General features: G+C 48.7%; 1 protein-coding gene across 11 annotated transcripts in view; it reads left to right on the plus strand.

The window, feature by feature from the left end:
* Positions 1-15,802, plus strand: part of DLG2 (discs large MAGUK scaffold protein 2) — a 1,617,582-nt gene that overhangs the window by 201,821 nt on the left and 1,399,959 nt on the right. The window lies entirely within an intron of this gene.

Here is a 15,802-nt window from a genome sequence, read left to right on the forward strand (position 1 = left end):
CTTTTGGTTAGGTAATGTACTGTAACTTAGAGCGGATTCTGACTCTGCCCTACACATCTGCTGTCACTTTGGTTACAGTACTTAATCTCTCCGTGCTTGAGGTCCGCACCTATAAAATGGGAAATACACTACTACTACTCCCCCTCTTCTGTTTATCTTTCCTAATGAAACTTTGAGTTCACACTTCATTAGAGTGTGGACAGAAGTAACAACTGAACTGTTTTGAATGGTCGACAACAGTGGTGAAGATCACTTTTTGGCACCTCAGGATCTACCACACCCCCCAGTCCCCCTGACTTCTGGACAAGCTGCCTGGGCTCTGACCCCACACACCCAGCTCAGTCTGTGCGGCGGGGACCATGGCTCAACCCAGCCATGTGTGTCCTGCCACTCCTGATTGTGGAGCATCTGACAGACTGAAATCGACTGTCAGAGGCTTCGTGATTGACCAGTCAGTCGAGACCGACTGGTTGGTAATCACTAGTCTACAAGCATACACGCTCTTTGAAGTGTTTCAAAAGCTGCCAAAGTGCTCTAAAATGCTAACTCTTTAAATGAGGTGTTCTTTGGGAGTGTTTCCCTTTTTGTTCCTTCTGCACAGCCCCAGAGCTGTCAGAGCTGGGCCCTTCAGTCCCAACCCCCTCCCCTCTAAGGAGAAGAGGAGAGATTTGAGGGATTTGGGACTGGGACTGGAGAATTGGGATCATGGTAGCAAGGATCCCCTGTTTACCTGGGGGAGTGGGGAATGGATCTGCAGATTGCTGTAGCTTCTTTGAATACCTCCTGGCTGGTGCTAGAGAAGGGTACGCTGTTTTGAAATGTTCCAGCCAAGAATGCTCCAGAGCATGTATGTCTACCCCCTGGTTGAAAATACTAGTTTTTGAAATGTTTCCAAGTGCTTTTCACTTGGAAACATTTCAGAGGTTACTTTTGGGCACAGCCAGACATTAGAGCCCTGCTCTAACATGTGGCACATTATATAAAGTGCCATAATTCATAGATTCATAGATGTTTGGGTTGGAAGGGACCTCAGCAGATCATTGGGTCTGACCCCCAGCTCTGGGGAGGAAAGAGTGCTGGGGTCAGATGACCCCAGCCAGGTGCCTGTCTAGCCTCCTCTTAAGGACCCCCGGGGTAGGGGAGAGCACCACCTCCCTTGGAAGCCCATTTGTGACACATGTGGCTCTTCACGGTCTGTCCACTAGTGACCCTGCAACACTTGTTATGGGCCAACTGCCCACCTTCTCTCCTGCCATGCCTTGTTGTTACTTGCTTAATTAGAGGATGTTAATTAAGTGGGAGGCTGCCCATTTTCTGCCCCGATGCCTGAGGCACTACCTGAGGCTCCTTTCCTCCCCTTACACCGCAGCCCAAGCCTTGCGGATGTACCTGATGTTGTTCGGGTCTGTTCCACTCTCTCAACCTGCACCCCACTGGCGCCCTGGCTTGTCTCACAACCCGCGCCTCACCAGTGCTCTGGCTTGTCTCTCGTAACTTGCGCCACACAGGCGTTCTGGCTTGTCTCTCGCAACTGTGGCCCTCCGGCACTCGTCAGTTGCTGCCCCCTTTGCTCTGGGGCTTCCCCCTATCTGGGGCTTCTCACGCTGTCCTGGGGCTCAGGTGGCTGTAGCTGTATCTGGCCCCAAATCTCCCTCTTGGGGTCTCGAACCCCCTGCCAGGCTCAGGTAGCCTCAGCCTTGCCTGGCCTCCGATTCTTTGCTCCTCTTTTCGGAAATGGGGTCAGTGCACCCCCGAATGCTGCACTCTCTCTGGCACCGGGGTCCCCATGCTACCATGGAGCCCTTATGAGGCCTCCTCCAACCCCTAATAGCTTCATCTGGTCCTCCGGTCTAAATAGTGAACACAAAAAAATACCCACAAGTCCCTGGGCTATAACATAAAATCTAAGCCATTCAGATAAAACCACATTTGGTTCCTACCAGGGAATTCTCCACCCCATACCAGCAATCAGGAGCGGCTCTTGCAGTCAGGCTTCTCCTCGCTGTTTGCTCTGGCAGAGCTCCTTCTCTCTTGGCTGCTGGCGGGAGACTGCCTGCCTGGCCTCAGCCTGGGGTTATTTGGGAGCCAGACCCTGCCCCTCCCGTTCAGCTGACTCCCACTGGTTACCCTGGCATCCTGCAGCTGGATTCCTTGGCTGGAGGCCGCAGCTGGAGTACTGCATCCAGTTTTGGGCTCCACAATTCAAAAAGGATGTGGAGAAGCTTGAGAGACGCCAGAGAAGAGCCACGCGCATGATCAGAGGTCAGGAAAACAGATCTTACGATGATAGGCTGAGAGACATGGGACTCTTTAGCCTGGAAAAGCGAAGGCTCAGGGGTGATCTGATGGCCACCTATAAGTTTATCAGGGGTGACTACCAGGATCTGGGGGAACGTTTGTTCACCAGAGCGCCCCAAGGGATGACAAGGTTGAACGGTCACAAACTCCTGCAAGACCGCTTCAGGCTGGACATAAGGAAGAATTTCTTTACTGTCCGAGCCCCCAAGGTCTGGAACAGTCTGCCAGCGGAGGTGGTTCAAGCACCTACATTGAACACCTTCAAGAGTAAATTGGATGCTTATCTTACTGGGATCCTATGACCCCAGGTGACTTCCTGCCCTTTGGGCAGGGGGCTGGACTCGATGATCTCTCGAGGTCCCTTCCAGCCCTGATGTCTATGAAATCTATGGAATCTATGAATCCTTAATTATCACTCCACAAGTAGCAGGCTCCTCAGTGTCCTGCTACACCATTCCAGATTCTAGCAACCCTCACCATAAAGAAGTTCTTCCTGATGTGTAACCTAAATTGCTTTCCATCAGTTTGTGGCCTTGTTCCTAGTTACTCTAAGGGGTGCCCTGGTAAACAGAGCATCTCCTGTTCCTTGCTGCCCCTCTTCCTCCCTACCCCAATGAATTTGTAGGCAGCCACAAGATCACCTCTCAGCCTTCTTTTGCAGAAGCTGAAGATATCCAGGGCCCTCAATCTTTCTTTGTAGGGCTTTGCGTATAGGCCTCTGACCATATGAGTGGCCCTCGTCTGAACCCTCTTGTCCAGATCCCTCTTGAAGTATGGCACCCAAAACTGGACACAGTACTCCAGCTGTGGCCTGACCAATGTTGCATAGAGGGGAAGTATTGCTTCCCTGGACCTGTTTGTCATGCACCTGCTAATATATGATAAAGTGCAGTTAGCTTTACTGATCGCTTCATCACATTGATGACTCATGTTCATCTTGGTGTCAACAATGACTCTGAGATCCAAGGACCAAGCCATGGGCACCTGGTGCCCCTTGAGTCAGGGAGTGTGGGGGAGGAGTGGGTCCCCTGGCAGCTGATTGCTCTGACTGGGGTGGGAGGAAGAGGGTGTCCCCTGGCAGCCAATCGTACTGACTGGGGCCAATCTCATTCATCAAAAAGAGCAGCCACGCTGCTTCTGGCAGTCCTGAAACCACTTCTGGTGTTCCTGCCTGCCCACCTACCCATCGCCTAAACAGGGAGTGCGGCCTGACAGGGGGTGCATCAGCGCTCTCAGGGGGTGCATGTTCACTGCTGTGTACCCCCTACACATCACCACTGGACCGAGCCCTGTGGGACTCCACTGCCCACATCTTTCCAGGTCAATATCAACCCATCCACCACCACTCTCTGGGTGTGACCCCTAAGCCAATTTGCCACCCACCTGACTGTAATCATCTATGTCACAGCCTCTCATTTTATCTGTGAGAATAGGATGAGATACCATATCAAGAGCTTTCTTAAAATCCAAGTAGATGACATCTACCATGATTCCTGCATCTAAACATTCTGTGACCTGGTCATTAAAAGAAACAAGGTTAGTCAGGCAGGATCTACCTGCTATAAATCCATGCTGGTTACCCTTCAGCATTGTTTTTTCTGATGAACTCCCACAAATGTGATCCTTAATAATTCTTTCAAAGGTTTTCCTGAGGATGGAGGTGAGACTAACTGGTCTATAGTTACCTGGATCTTCCTTCCTCCCCTTCTTGAAAATAGGGACCACACTGGCCCTTTTCCAGTTCTCTGGGACATGACCTGAGCACCAAGAGTGCTCAAACTGCCATGCCACTGGCTCTGCTATGACACTGGCCAATTCCTTCAGCACCCGTGGATGAAGATCATCCGGGCCTGCTGACATAAACATATCCAGTCCTTCCAAGAGTCCCTTCACTAAATCTGCGCTAACAGTTGGTGGGCTGGTGTCCCTTTTGTGCCTACCCATGATCCAATTGGGAGATTTGTCCTGATCCACGTTCAGGAATACAGAAGCAAAAAGCTCATTGAAGAACTCAGCCTTGTCCACCCATCTGTCACTAATTGCCCTAGTTTATCCTGTAGGGGTCCTATGCTACCCTGCACCTGCTTTTTACTCCCTTTATACCTGAATGGCTTTTTGTTGTCTTTAATTTTTGCTGCCAGACTAAGTTCCATTTGTGCTTTGGCCTTTCTGACTGCCACCCTGCAAGTGTGGGCCAAGTAGGTGTACTCCGCCTTAGTAGCTACCCCCTGCTTCCACAACCTATGTGCCTCTTTTTTTGCCCCTAGGCTTTCCTGGATTTCCCTTTTCAGCCAGAAGGGTTTCTTGGCCCCTTTCCCCCTTTCCTGCACAATGGGATTATCTTCAACTGCACCTCTAAGACTGTTCTCTTTAGGAATGACCACCCTTCCTGGACTCCCATCTCATCAGTGCTCCTGTTCTTTCGTGTCTCACTAATTAATAGGGCTGTGAGAAATTTCAGCAGCTATTTTGTTTCAGAGGTGTTTTGGGCTGCTTCGGCACCTGAAACACCAAATTCGAAACAAAACGGAAGGCTCAGAAACATGTTCAAAATGAAACAAGGCATCGGAAATGTTTCAGAAAATTTTGGAGTTTAGGAGCTAGTCTTGCAGGGAAACAGCTGTATTCTGCTGCCCTACCATACCACTCGGCTCTGCAGGGAGCAGAGATCTGTGCCAGGGGTCTCCTTGCCACTGCTGCCCACCCGTCACTGCCCCGGTGATGCGGGGCTGCATGAGGTGGGCAGTGGCAGTGAGGAGACCCCTGACACAGGTCTCTGCTCCCTGCAGAACCGAGTTGCACAGCAGGGCCCAGCAGGCTTGCTTGCTACTCTGCACTGCTTCCCTGCCCCACGACCCAGTGTAACAGGGATCAGAGATCTGCACGGGGATCTCCTCGCCTGCATAGAGAGCAACAGCCCTACCCCTCCCTTGGACAAGCCACCCATGGCCCTGTCCTGCTACCCACTGGGGCCCTGCAGCCCCTGGCCCCAAGCCCTGCCTGGCTGGGTAGGGCTGTGTGAAGTTTGCAGCCCGTTCAAAACAGATTCAGAGGAGATTCTGCCAAAACAAAATGAGACACAAGAAGTCTACGGGCCAACGAGAGGTAAAGCACTGCTCGACCTGGTGCTGGCAACCGGGGACGACCTAATCAGCGACCTAATGATCGATGGGCAGCTGGGTGACAGTGACCATGAGCTGATCACATTCACCATCCACCATAAAGCTGACAAGTCAGTCAGCAATACAGAAATCCTCAACTTCAGGAAAGCTGACTATGACAAGCTCAGGAGGCTTGTTGGTGAGACCCTAAGGGACCATGACCCCAAGGAGAGGGGAGTTCAGGAAGAGTGGTTGTTCCTCAAGGGAGCGATCCTCGATGCACAAGCTAAGTCTATTCCATCTCAGAGGAAAGGCAGCGAAAGGGCACAGGAGCCTCCTTGGCTCTCCAGGGAACTAGCGGACATCCTGCGGCTAAAAAGAAAGATCTACAAAGGGTGGAGGATGGGATCCACCTCCAAGGAGGAATATTCTGCTCTGGTCCAGTCCTGCAGGGAGCAAACCAGGAAAGCCAAGGCTGTGACTGAACTCCAACTAGCTACAAGTATAAAGGATAATAAAAACTCCTTTTTTAGATATGTGGGGAGCTGGAGGAAAAGCAAGGGCAATATTGGACCCCTGCTAAACCAGATGGGACAACTGATAACCGATGCCCAGGAAAAAGTGAATCTACTAAATGGGTACTTTATGTCGGTCTTTCATCAGATCCATGGGACACCTCTGCCCATTATGAGACAGGGAGGCCCAGGTGAGGGAGATTCCTCGCCCTTCATCAATGCTGACCTCGTGAAGGAATACCTTGAGAGGCTGGACACCTTCAAGTCAGCCGGCCCTGCATCCAGTTTTGAGCTCCAGAATTCAAAAAGGATGTGGAGAAGCTTGAGAGACACCAGAGAAGAGCCACGCGCGTGATCAGAGGTCAAGAAAATAGACCTTAAGGCTACGGGCTGAGAGCCATGGGACTCTTCAGCCTGGAAAAGCGCAGGCTCAGGGGTGATCTGATGGCCACCTACAAGTTTATCAGGGGTGACCACCAGGATCTGGGGGAACATCTGTTCACCAGAGCGCCCCAAGGGATGACAAAGTCGAACAGTCACAAACTCCTGCAAGACCGTTTCTGGCTGGACATAAGGAAGAATTTCTTTACTGTCTGAGCCCCCAAGGTCTAGAACAGCCTGCCATCGGAGGTGGTTTAAGCACCTACTTTGAACGCCTTGAAGAGAAATTTGAATGCTTATCTTGCTGGGATCCTTTGACCCCAGCTGACTTCCTGCCCCTGGGGCAGGGGGCTGGACTCGATGATCTTCTGAGGTCCCTTCCAGCACTAATGTCTATGAAATCTATGAAAACAGGACAGTGATCCAAAACACTGAAATGAATCACTGTCCTCTGAAACGGCTTAATCTGAAACCAAATCAAAATACAGCCGTTTTGTACAGCCCAACTAACTAATGTCCTGAGCACGCTGAGTTAAAGCCCCTTCTTCAATCCTGTTCGGCTGGAGGTAGGGTGGAGCTAGCCTGTACTGGCTCTGGCCAGCAGGTAGGGGTGCTCCAGCAGCCTCCAAGCAGGCTCCCAAACTTCCCTCTCCCCATTTCTGCCTCTCCTCCCTGCTCCTGTTAATGCCTCTCAGTATGCTATTACCTGTGGCTTGTGATGTTTATCTTAGCTTAGTGGTTTTCCTCTTAGCTCTGTCAAGCATGTGAGAGATTTGTCTAAACATCGTAACCAAAGTTTTAATACTTTCGTTCCTAAAATAGCACCCCCGGGTGCTAGGCTGTCACATTTTCCCTTGAACATTATCTCAGCACTTGGGTTACTAAGATTTAAGCACCCTAATCTGTTATCTGGAGCTGGTAGAAGGATTTGAATCCTTTCTCTACTGTGAGTGGTTCGAAAAGCTCTTTCTGGTTAATAATGACCAAAGACTGCCAGGTGGCCTACATGAACTAAATTGGTCATTTAATTATCTTCTTGGGAATACAGGTTGACATCTTCATAACTAATGAAATGTTGCTGCTGTCAGTAGAGTGCATAAAGATTGAATGGACATGGTGTGAAAACTGCCCTCTCTCACGTCAATGCCAAAAACACGGCGTACTGTACAGAAGTTTGTATTGTCTAGTATGAATATATAGATACTTTTTAGCTTCCACAGGTCAGTTCAGCATGTCTTGTAAGCCCAAAATTTGCGTAGAAGAACACGTTGAAATAACACACACACTAAGAACAATGCAGTCACATTTTTTACACAAGTGGTCCAAAAGCAAAATGAGATCTACAGGCAGCTAGAAATGAAGAGCTCTTAAGAAACGAAAATTCTAATGTAAAAATTAACTAGTAAAAAAAAATTCAGGATGAATGTATCATGTAGTGTTTGAGCAGCATCACAGCAAATGAAACTAAACCTTACCACAAGGTATTTTCTATGAATGATTTAACACGAGAGTCCCAGCTGAAGATGCAATTAGCTAACTTTGCTACTCTGAAATGCTTCTGGAACAACACTGTCTGCTTTAAGAAGGTGAAAGTGAATTAACTTCCAGTATGTTCTCACTTGAAGTACCTGAACACTATTCTTCTTTCATGTAGACCTTGCGAAAGCATTTGACTCTCTGCTCCATCTTAATCTCCTTCTTTTCTGAGGGTTCACTGTCAGGCTGGCACAAGTGAATGGAGATGGAGGGTATGGCTGCATCCCAGTATATCACGGCTGAACAGTTTCTCCTAAAGATACAACAAAACAATTGAAAAGATTACTGATGCAAAAAATCAAAATCTGGGTGCCTAGGTTGGGATTTGTGGGTGGGCTACTTTTCTGAATTGCTTAGCACCAACAGATTGTATTGACCTAAGGCAAGCCAGAGGTAGCCAGCACCTTTGGAAATCAAAGCTAAATATGTATTTAAGCATCTAACTTTAGGTACCCACGATGAAAAATGTAAGCCTTTTTTACTTTCAATAGCAGTTACATTTTTAAAAAATCAAACAATATTAGCACAGGCAGTTTCCCTATTATGGAATAAATTCTCCCTAGGACACTGCTTTCTATGAACCTCCCCCTCTCCTGCCCCCCCTCTCCCCCCCAAAAAAAAATCTCTCAAAAGGTAACCGTATAGACAAATATCTCACACAAGTATTGAGCTATGATTTGTTTCTTACTGGACACGGTATTTGTCATACTGTAATTTTTTTCATCCTCAATATCCGGTCCCATATCTTCCTTTTATATATCGTGGCTGTATATAGCAGGGATCTGCAGTCTGCCCCTCAATTCAGATACTAGGCAGGATCATTTCTTTCCTTCCTTGGGAGCCTAGAGGCTAGTTTTTAAGTAAATGGACTCTTTACTGTTATATTATAGTAGTGTTAGAGTGATGTTGTAGCCGTGATGGTCCAGAAGAGGCAACAGAAGGTCTAATAAAAGAGACGACCATAACAAATCCTTGTCTCTTGCATTGTTATATTATATCCTGATCTCACTCACCTCTAATCCACAAATCATGGAACTAACAAGATGTGTCCTTGACTTCAGCTTTCATTGCTGCTGCTTTTGAATTGCTAGCTGCCTTCTTTCCTGTGCTTTTGTACTGGTTCATTTATACTCTCCTTGGGATAGAGGCGCTGGGAATTTAGTCACAGGCAGGATTTCACCTCAGCAGAGTTGATTTCTTCCTTTCCTCAGCCTTTATGTCACAAAGGAGACCGGACACTTTTTACCGTGGAGTGCCAGTATTTTGGGTTTTTGTCTTTGTTCCGAGTCTTATGAATGTCCTCTGGAGGCAGGAGAGTCTAACTGAACTTGCTGTAAATCAAATTTTTGTTCATAGGAGTAAGCTGTGAGCCAGGCTACATGTTTTTTCAATTTACCTGCTGAACTGCAAAATCGATACAAAATTTGCTTTTTGCTGAACTGAATTTAAACATTCTCATTTTCTTTTGCCAAAACAGAAATGTAAAAAAACCTATGCTTCTCTAGACATGAAACATCCCATTCAGCCTGGACTTGGGGGCTCTCAGATTCTCCTGTCAGTATTATTCTGTAATAAATTGGATATAAATTGGATATCCATTGGCACAGGAAAGGGATCCCACGTTTCCCATCTCTGCTGCGAGTGGCTGGGCTGGAGGGCAGTTGGAGCGGTCTCTCTTGTCTCCTGCTGCAGATGTTCTGCTTTGTATAGGATATTTTAATATTCATTTAAGCCAGAATGTGTGAATAAGACCCTAGGGTGGTGATTAGAGGACTCTCTTGGGAGATGGAAAGATCTGGGATTGAGTTCCTGTGACAATTTAATTATTTACACATAAGGCAGAAGAGTCAACAGGCAAGTCTGAGAGCACCCCCACCCTCGACTTACCTGATAGCTTGCTGGTTCGGCCACTATCCTGGGAGGTGGCCGATGTGGGTTCAGATCTCTCGGGCAGATGGGAGAATTGAACCTGAGTCTCCCACACCTGGAGTATTGCTGTGTGAGTGTTGCTTAATAAAGGTCAGGGTAGGACATTCCTATTCCTATCTTTTGTGAGGCGTCCACTGACCATTTCTTTCCCTATTTTGGCACATTCGCACTGAATTTGTGACAGTTTTGAAATAATGGATCCCCCTTTTCTGGCAGCCTTACTAGTTGCCTAAGTATATCCTGAAGCCCTCCTTGCGAGTGGTGCTATTTGTCAGCTTCCACAGCGTCTCCCAGTGTTTAAAGCGCAGCACTTTAAGAAATGAATGAAGGTCTCCCAGAGAATTGATTGGGATGCAAGGAAGCATCCTTATGCAAGAAAGTATCCTTGCTTGCAAGCACTTAAACATATGCTTTACATAAATATACAAATGAGCTTCTGACTTCTCTGCCCTTCCTCTCTTAAATCATTTTAAATAAGTCAATGACCTCCCAACAACTCCCCTCCAAAAAAAAACAACAACCCCCAAACCACACAGTGGTGATTTGTGTTAAAATTGCCCACATAGCATAAATCTTTGGTTCTAATGAAACATCCAGAGTCCGGGGGGGGGGGGCGGGGGGGACTAGGTTAGGTTGCCTAGGCTGTTCTCAAAGGAAATGTAGTTAAAAGAATGAAAGATTTTAGCCTTTAAAATACTCATATCTTGTAGCACAGTTTTACTCCTAGGATAAAAGGTGTTAGATTTTGGAAATTGGAGAGGAAGGATTACTCTTTGGTTAGAACACTAATCACAGCCCGGGGAAGCAGTCAGCTTCCTGCTCCATCACAATCCCTGTATGTGACCCGGGGCAGGTTGCTTAGAGCTAGGAAAGGGGACTTGAGCTCAGCATAACTTTGGGTCACTTAGCTGTGTGATGAAACCCACCCACCTGAGTTAGGTGCCTACATAAAGAGAGATGGGCACCTAAGAACGGGATCCGTAAGCCCTTCAGAGCTTCCTAAGATAGTCTGTAGGAAATGTCATGGCTTAAGGGTTGCCCCTCTCCAGGAACAGGGAGCCTATTTGCAGAGCTGTCCCTTGGGGTGTGCAGGGCCCAGGGCATATCAGCCCGTGTGGGGCTGGGGGTTGGCCAGGGGCTGGAGCGCAGAGCAGGGTGAGGGGTGGTGAGCAGCAGGAGCGTGGAGTGGGGGGGTGGCGAGTGGCAGGAGTCGGGGGGGGCAGGCAGCAGGAGTGCACAGTCAGCAGTGCACGGCAGCCGTGGCAGGGCCTGGAAGGCAGTGTTGCAGTGTCTGCAGCTCCTCCCAAAGTGTGGGGCCCAGGGTGGTCACCCTGATTCACGCCCCCCCTGGACAGCCCTGCCTGGGGCACTCCACTTGATACCAGCTGCCAACTAAACATCAAGCCCTCTGAGCCGGATGCTCCATCCAGTTTTCTATCCACCTCTACTATTTTCTATCCAGCTGGTTTTCTATCAGATGGATGTTTCCATCTGATTAAAAAAAATGAATTGCTGTTTAACTAAGGCAATAAAAATATTGCCTGGAGCTACAGGCTTGCATTCTGCTCTGCATCCTCATTAAGAGACACAAGTTCACCTTTTGTTTTAACCTTTGTTTTCATTAGCTTGGTCACTGCTGCCCCTTACTTACAGTCAGTAGTGTTTCAACCTTTATTCAGACTGAAAATTGTAGTGAAGAAAAGGAACTCACTGCTGTCAGTCTTGCATATGAGCCTGGTAGTTCAAGGCCTGATTGTCCCTGTATCATAGCATGAAATGACTATCAGTGCATAGGGTACATGGAGCAGAGTCTTCCAGTATGTTGAACTGCGATCACTTGCAGTGAGTGCAGGAAGCTGATCATTGTACAATGGTGCTACTTGTGCAAAAGTTTCTGTCCAGCTAAGTGAGGTAGTGACATTTGCTTGGTGAGGGTCTCCAAAGATACTTGCTGTGAAATTTCATTTGGTTCCTGTAGTTCCAAGCACTTCTGATGTTTAAAGAACATTTCACAAAGCAGACCAATTAGAATATGTAAAATGAATGCTCCTTTTCCCACTTGCTTCTGGAATGCCTACATCCTTGTACTCAGCTATTACACACATTGTAATTACTTCTTTTTCCTTAGCCTAAGTGCCTGCTTGTTAAAAGTTGCAGGAGTAAAACCCTTATTTAAAAATCTTCTGCCTTGAACAGATGACAAACCATTAATGCATTTCACGTTAGTAGCTTGGTTCCAAAACTTAAAAGCCTGTATGAAAACTCAGTCTTTTTTGCAACTGAGTACAATTTTATTTGTGTGTCTGAGTCTAATTTCAAGCCCTAATTCTGGTTCTATTTTAGTGATTACACTTACTCTGTAAGAGTTATTAGATAAGATCAACCATAATATTTCATTAAAGGGGTTCAAAACACACAGTTTTGACTGTCTGCTCCTTACTAGTTTTATCTCATATGGCATGTATTTGTCTGATCAGACACAGCTTGAATCTGTGGGAAGATTTGTATCAGAGCCCATTTGCTTGATACAAATCCATGATCAAGCCCATTTGCTTGATACTTGCTTTAAAACAAGTCCTCCATCAGGAAGTAAGGGGTTTTTTTTGTTTTAAACTATACAGTATTTGCTGCATCTTATAACTTTTTTCGCTACACTCTCAACCCTTTATGCACCCGGGAGTATATGTGTTCCATCTTTTTTGTGGGGCAATCATAACTCCTGTTTTTACAAGGTTATTTTTAATATATGTAAGCAGTAACATGCAGATGTGTTACTTAGAGAGATGATTTTATACACTTGCATCTGTCTTATCAGATAGCTTGGCCAATGTTTAGAACTTGGTACCTGCAGATTTAATTATCTCATTAAATACTAATTTGTAATGGTTGGGGGCAACAATTTTATCCATACCATAGCACTGTCTCTCTCTTTTTTTATAATTTGGTATTTGCCCTATAGCTTGTCAGTGACTTTGCTATGTGCTAGAACTTTTGTTAAAATGTCATTTATTAGAGCTGCTCCTAGTGTGTTTTAATATATTCAGATGAATCTTTTCAGTCTTGGACTGCAGAGCTATTCGTATGCAGTACAATGTCATCCTGAGGATTGGATTGCTGCAAAATACTGTGTGTTTGGCCTCCATAATTCCAATTTCCTAGGGAAGAAGGATAGTTTTAGGATGCTGGCATAATGATGAGAATGAGAAAACCTAGGTTTTATTTTAATTTTGGACAGGTATTCTGCTTGTCCTTGGGCAAGTTACTTAGGGGATACGTAATTCAGATCCCATCATCAACTTCTGCATGTACAGAATTAGACATGAATATGTACTGGCCCTCTGCATTTGTAGCCAGCTGTATGTGCATTTGAACAAGTCTAACACCTGTATTTGTGAGACTCTTTGGGTACATCTACACATGCATTTGATCCGGCTTAAGTTTACTTTGGTGTAAGATACTCTGGTGTAAACCTTTTGGCCAGGCATCTACACATGCAGGGATTAGGGAACAGATTTCCTACTCTTTGCACCAAGTTTCCTGCAGCCCTGCAATGGGCACCTGCTGCCACTGGTGGGAGCTCTAGGCTCTGGCTGCAGCTGCCAGCACCTGGCAGCCAGCTTTAAAAGCCAGCCCCACTCTCCACACGGGCTGATATGCCCTGGCCCCTGCACACCCCGAGGGACAGCTCTGCAAATAGGCTCTCTGTTCCTGGAGAGGGGCAACCCTTAAGCCATGACATTTCCTACAGACTATCTTAGGAAGCTCTGAAGGGCTTACGGATCCCGTTCTTAGGTGCCCATCTCTCTTTATGTAGGCACCTAACTCAGGTGGGTAGGTTTCATCACACAGCTTCCCCCCACCCCAGTCAGAATTATTAAGGATCACATTTGTGGGAGTTCAGCAGAGCGGCGCCCAAGTCGGGGGGCACCCAGGGCAGGGGCCAGGCCTGGGACTCCCGGCTTCTGGAGGCAGTGCAGGACCTTCTCCCAGGCCCAGGTGGGGGCCTGCTGCTAGATGGTGGGTGGCTGCCAGAGGGCAGGTGCAGCTAGGGTTAGGAGCTGGGCAGTGGGTGGCACGAAGGTGACAGCCAGGGCCAGAATGGTGTCCTGCACCTGGCGGTCATCATCTGGGATGCCCTGCAACCTCTACCACAACCTGGAAGGCTACCTGTGGTTGCGCTACAAGTCATTGTCCCCTGCTGCTGAGGAGGACATTGTTGCTGGCATCAGTGTGTTCCTCGGTATGTGAGAGACCTGTGCCCACCTACCTGCAGGGACACAGGCTGCTCAATAGAGTTCTGCACTGTCAGCCAGGTCCCTGTGTGCTATGGGGGGTGGGGGTGGGGAATCTGGGGCCAGGAGTGTGTGGGCAGACTGGGTGGGGAGGGGCCAGGAGTGGGGCCAGGGTCAGGGGTGAGGACAGGCATCCTCCCCAGTGCAGGCCCAACCACGTGGCCAGGGCTGGCGTGCGTGGCGGCTCTGCTTGCACCTGGCTGGCAGTGATGGCATGTGGCTCTGGGCAGTGTCCTCTGATGGTGGGACATAATGTGTAGGCCCCCAGCTGGAGGGCCCCCCCGGGGAGGAGCTGGTGCTGCTGGTGGCCAGCAGTGTCATGGCCAGCTGCACCTTGTGGCTGGGCTTGGGGCTGCAGAGCTGGCAAGGCAGGTGCTGGGCAGGGCTCCCCAAGCTGCTGGTGGAGCTGGGGAGCTCAGCAGGATGGGATGCTGGGCACCTGAGGGGCCCTCCTCTGGTGTCATGTCACCAGAGGCCTGGCCGGGGTGGGAGCTCAGGCAGGCTGCCCGTGTTGCTAAAGGTAGCACGTCTGTGGCCTGGGTCCCGGGGCACAAGACTGGCATCCAGTTGCTGCAAAAAGGGCAAGACTTGCAGGCACAGCTGGACCAATGATTGTGGTCAGTCACAGTGACCCACCGTGCCCACAAGGCCTTGACCTTTATGTGGCACTGTTGTGCTGACCAGTCATGCCTGTGCTCCTGCATCCAGCCTGACAACACCTCATCTATGTGGGGGTTGGAGCTCTTGCCCCACTCAAACTGGTGCTGCACTTCTGCCTTGCCCCACAGCACCACGAGATCACTAGTCTCCTTCTTGGTCCAGTTGGGGTCCTGGGTGGAGGGCACAGACATGGGCACAGGCCTAGGTCAGGAGGACAAGGCCATGGTGGGTCCTGCGCCAGGTTTCCGGGCCCCCACATGGCTGTCCTGGTGCTGCCAGGCCTGGGCAGCAGCCTGCAATGCCCAGCACAGGGCCATGGCATGGGATTGGCAGCTGCGTGACAGAGACAATGCCCCGCAGTATCTGCAGGCTCAGGGCAGGCTGCTGGGGATGTGCTGCAGGGAGGTGTTGCAAGGAAAATTAAAATTTGGTCATGTCTGGCAGGGGCTGCCTGCAGTCGGCTCTGGGGGCGGACAGGCCTGGCCAGAGGCTGCAGCAACCTGCAATAGCCTGCAGCTGCCTGCTGGTCTGGACAGCATTGTCCTGGCAGCCGCACAGCAGCGCAGTGCCAGGCAGCAGTGCTGGGGTGCTGGCAGGCAGGCATAGCTAAGCTGTGGCCTGCTCAGGGGGACGTAGGGGTCTGGAGTGCCGCCAGGTTCCCTGTCTGTGTGCCCCAGGGCTCAAAATACCTGTAGGCTTTTAAATCCTGCAGACAGGGGCAGGAGAGGCTCCTAGCCTGCAGCCCTGGGGCTGGCCTGAGACCGGCCCTCTAGTGCTTGGGCAGACTCAGAAGCAAACTTGCTCCTGGGTCATATGTACATGTGTATTTCTGCAAATTAACTAATCCTACTCAATTTTTCTACTTGCATTTGCCAGGTAGCAAATTTAAGTGGGATTAAGGGTTTTTACTGTGCAGTAAACTATGCTAATCCACAGTAACGTGTCTCATGTAGACGAGCCCTGTTTTAAGTATTTTGGTGACTCACTGAATTTGATTTTTCTTACATCAGTGAAACTGCATTTATTTCAACAGAGTTATTCCAGTTTTACACGAGTTGTCACAGAACAGAATTGGGACCTGTGGGTTAAA

This window comes from Crocodylus siamensis, chromosome 1, assembly GCF_052110815.1.
Source record: "Crocodylus siamensis isolate JL-2025a chromosome 1, ASM5211081v1, whole genome shotgun sequence".
Taxonomy (NCBI): Eukaryota; Metazoa; Chordata; order Crocodylia; family Crocodylidae; genus Crocodylus; species Crocodylus siamensis.